Here is a 5269-nt window from a genome sequence, read left to right as displayed (position 1 = left end):
GCACACATAAACACTCTGCAGGCTTTTTGAATAAATGCAGTCTGATGTTTTGCTTCATGTGGATTTACAACAGTGGTTATCAAACTTTTTCAACGTGAGCCCCCTCTTGTGTAGGGTGCATCCCTTTGTGACCCCCTAGAGTCGTAAAATTTTCGCAGTTTTTTTTTTTTTTCACGCGTGTGTATTAACTTTCTCAGTTAAGAGACAACGTCCTCTATCTAAAAACGTATCCATTTTAAACAGTCTTAGGTTTTATCAGCGTGTAGCTAACAGTACACTAGTATATAAACGGATGTCGTTGTTTGGTCTTTGTCTTAGTGCACTGTGTCGAATTGATTTAATTTATTAATATTTCTCATTTTTATGTACTTCATAGTTCAAAGCTTGACAATCCCGATTTACATACAGGTAAAATTAATAATAATAATAAAAAAATGTTCTAGAATTTCTATGCGGCCCACCTGGTGCCATCTGGCGGCACCCCAGGGGGCCACGGCCCCCAGTTTGAGAACCACTGGTGTACAAAGGCAGACGTCCAAACCGGTTGGTGATGTCACTTGCTGAATAAAACACTAAAAGCTGAATAATTCACAGGCCATCAAGGGTGCATGTGTTGTACCTTTAAAAGTCCTCTGTGCCTGTCATGTTCTTGTTTTATTGCAAATAATTGGAATTTATTAATTACACAGGTAGATGTTGACCTGCTATGGCATAACTGCCTGTTGCACATACTCATCACCCATAGGATTACCCCACCCTTCCTTCAGCCTTGCCAACATGCATAACATAGCCAAAAACATACAGGCCTCCTCAGTGACTAATGCTGTAGCGAGCCCCACTGGCACCATTAATGAATGCTCAGTGCCAGGGGAGTTAGCTGGACTGTTAATCATCTGGGGCTGAGCCCAGATTCTTCTTCATCAAAAAACTTTTAAAACATACTTCTAAATAAACTGTTTCCATGCATTGTTTTCTTGCATGTGAGGGCTAATTGCTTAAAAATGTGAAAATTGGACAAAAAGTTGGATTTATCATAAAACTTGCCTCAGGTGTTTGTAAAACTACCAGACCGATGAAATATAAAACTTTTTGGCTATCTAACAAAATACCAGTCTAGTTTGGTGTCGCTAGCCAAAAGGGGGCACAACTAAGATAACATTGTATACAGTGCCATGCAAAGTACAGTACGTAAGCTGTCCTTATGCTCTGCTCATATCATGTTCATGTTACTTGGAACTCATAGACATTTACACAATATTTTACATTTACACACTAATGAAGCCCTTGATTAGTTACATCAGATGTGCTTGAGACAACACTTGTTTTGCATAATTGTGCTGTTGTGAGGGATTCTGTTCAGGGGGTTGAATAATTTTGAGACTGGAGAAATCATTATAAGTTGCATTTTCAGTTGAATTTGGGGAAACCACTTGAAGCATTCATTGTGTGGAACTATTTCAGTTGCTTTTGTTTGATTTGTTCATTGCAAACAGCTGAAAGTCTGTAAATTTTGACAATAAACCCTATTTTACAATGGGGGTTGAATAATTTTGATTGCAACTGTAGATGTTGTCGTCCACTAGGGGACTAGGGTCCGTCTCAGCCTTGTGCTCCTCACGGGACTTAAAGTGTTCGATAAACTTGTAACAGTACAGAGACACTGCTCTGAGAGTCTAATCGTTTAGTTTAGAGTCTTAATCTAAACACTGCTGTTAGTCTTTAGACCTATGCCACCAAACTTGTTGTTGACCCAGACTAGTAAAAAGTAATCATTTACAAATGGATTGCATTTTACAGCCATTCAGTAATTTGCCGTTGAGCCTCTCCATTGCCAAATCCACTGCCTCAGCAGACTCAAAGTGGACACAGCCATACCCTTTTGACCCCTTCTTATCACCTACAACCTTCAGGAGAGATATGTCATGTCAAAACACAGAATTAATATCAAACAGAGCTAATACAGGAATTAGCTAAAAATCATTACTCATGCTACACAGATGCTATTCAGATCCAAACAGTTCAAAGCCTTGCATGACAGGATCTTTCCAGAGCTGAGGAATGTGTCAAAAAGGGCCATGCTATCAATTGACTTGAGCTATCAGTATAGAAAAACTGATTTTTATCCTATTTATACACAAAAAAATGAACAGCCCAGTTACAATAATTGCCACAATACTTTCACTGTCTTGTTCTGTGGATATGAACTGCTTCAACAGTCTGAGGCCTTGCATATTAATTGGCCACCAGGCTTTCTATTATTATTATTATTATTATTATTATTATTATTGTTGTTGTTGTTGTTGTTGTTGTTGTGTTACAATCATCATCACAATCTCGGCATGATGATTGTACATTATGAGGAGCACTTGATTTCCCCTCTGCCATGCTTAGGTATTTGCAAATCAATCTCTTCCATTTGAAGACCTTCTCTGCTACTTTATCCACAGTCTCATTCCCTTCCTCACTCACATATGCTGGAACCCACAAAAAACCAACACACACCTAAACAGAAGCTGATATATTTCCTGTACTATAATTTTCCAGATTTGCAGACAGATTCTGATTACTGCAGCTAAAGGAATCTGATCTGAGGAATCTGAGCAAATATCCAGTTGTGTTAGCAAAAGTAATACGACAATTACTTCTACTCTAAACACTGATCAATTGTCTGATCATCTTTTTCAGGTGAAGACTCGTAAGTTGGATCTGTAAGAATCCGTAGTATCGTTGTGTTAAATGATGCTCTACATCTTTTTCATTTATACATTATCTTGACTATTTACATTTGTCTCTGAATAAAATTTCAACCAAAAGGCATTATTAAAATGCCTTAAAGACAAAGAAAAAAATATAATGAATCTATTGTGAACAATCCACTGTCAAATGTAAAACTGTTTAAAATGTTTATGTTTTTACAAGCCTGTGATAAATATATGTATCACACTTTGTGTGACAGGAATGACAGTCACATCAGTTCCTTGTGTTAAACATGTTATTTAATCATCCTGCGTCCCAGTTGTGTCCTAATATATTATTTTGCGCTTCATAATGTGCCACATATTCTCAATTGGAGACAGTTCAGGACTGCAGGCAGGCCATGCTAGCACCCACACGCTCTGCGGGTGCTCGCACATTATGGTTAGGGCTACCTCCTGTGCCACCATGCCACCCTAATAAACTTTTGACTAAGTGTATTTTATATGCAATATATTTTATATATAAGGATAAAATATATTTTTTTAATTGGAGTGGAGCCTTTAATGAATGTGTGGTCATCAAATTTCTCCAATTAGTGTGTTACTGATCTGCAGCTGTGCTCTTTGCTTTCGGGTCAGAGGAAGCTTGTCATCTGGAGTACACAGACTTTTAAAATGCTGGTTAGAAAGAGAAGCAACAAATCATACATTTTATTTTATGCTTGTTATGCAACCAATAAGTTAAAACACACACACACACACACACACGCACACACACACACACACACACACACACACACACACACACACACACACACACACACACACAGATAAACTGTAAATGGTGAAATATCTAACTACTTATCTTGCCTCACCTGTTTCAGAGTCCCTGAGTGGGTGTATAACTTCACCAAACCCCATGTAATAACCAGCACCGGGGAAAATAAAGCCATGAACCATCCAAGGACACAAGTCCAGGTCGGATATACATAAACATTGTTATACGTGAGTGGTCGATACTTCACAATGCACAAAATGAACGCTCCCTAAAGGCAAGAACATTTTTTTAGAAAGCAAGAGAAAGTGAATGATTATTGTGTGGATAAGGAGAAGAAAGAAAAATATTTATAAACTACAGAGGTCTTGACAATATACCCTTGGCATATGTTAGGATGAATAACTCACAAGGCACATCAATGGTGTAAAATAACGCCAGCAGTATTTGAAAAATGCACTGGGTCGCTTATCACACATGTCCTCAATTACATCAAACATGCGATCAGCTCCTGATTTGAGTGATGTTCCGAAAGAGAGATACTATTTACTATATTACAATCATATCTGCTAGGCAAATGGTTGTATGAAAACAAACACCAACACATACCAAAAATCCATCCAATTACTAGAGTTTCAATCAGACACATGAAGAAGTAGCAAGCACCATTAAATCCATAATAATCAATTAGCTGGAAAATGTAGATCCCTCCCTGTGGAGAAAAAAACCAGAGAATTTGATGGATTTTCAATATGGATTTTCAATTCTTTCGTTAACACTTTATCGGAATGGTACATACATAGGGCATTTTTTAACATTTGTTACTTATAGTTATTGCATGACTCTTATATACACCAATGCTAGAGAATCTTTGAAAGGAGTGTCAAAACCGGAGAGGTGAGATTTAAGCTTTTATGTCTTTACATGAAAGACATAATAATAACTTCTCAGATAAAAAAAAAAATAATAATAATCAAATAAACAAACAATCAGTGGTAAGTGAAGTGTCCTCTCTCTTCTCTCTGTAAAAAAAAGCATGCTACATGCATCTAAATTTTGTATGGAAATTATATTGAATGTAGCTCATTTGCTGCTATGCATATGCTATGCTAAGCCACAGTCACATCACCATCATCACGTGAACCACTTGTCACATATGCGCCACTACCAAGACAAACACCATTTGGCAAGAATATTCACCTCATTCGAGTTCCCTGAACTTGTAACCCATACTGTCATTGAATCTTTACAAGTAGCACTCCAACATTTCATTAGTGATTCTAGCAGCACTCATAATATTTCACTAGTTATCTCTAGCGGCACACAACTGCAAACAATGATGCAGGCTAGGAAGAAAAAAATCTACAAACAATGCTAGGTGAGTGAAAATAAAAGCACATACCTAGTGTGTTGAATATAGTCACAGCAGTAATGCTTAATTTTATACACTGTACATTTACTGGCCACTTTATTAGACACACCTACCTTTTTAGACTACATTGTAGGTTTAAAAATGAAGTACTGTAGTTATTTTTTTATTACTGTGGGGTTGTATATTTGGGATGACATTGTGTGTTATTACCTGCATTGTTAAAAGAATCTGAAAGCAGAAGCAAGCAATGCAGAAAAATAACAGGACAAGTTCTCTCCTGTAGGGCCTCCGCAGCACAGTCGGGAACATGTCTATTATCGAGGTAATAGGCACCTCAATTCCAACAAACTAAGCAGATAGAAAATATTCATTGTTGTTTTCACACTCTAATGCAAATGGGTAAAAGTTAAAAGCTGAAAAGTCCAA

This window comes from Ictalurus furcatus, chromosome 18 (assembly GCF_023375685.1).
Source record: "Ictalurus furcatus strain D&B chromosome 18, Billie_1.0, whole genome shotgun sequence".
In the NCBI taxonomy this organism is placed as follows: Eukaryota; Metazoa; Chordata; class Actinopteri; order Siluriformes; family Ictaluridae; genus Ictalurus; species Ictalurus furcatus.
This window is presented reverse-complemented; position numbering follows the sequence as displayed.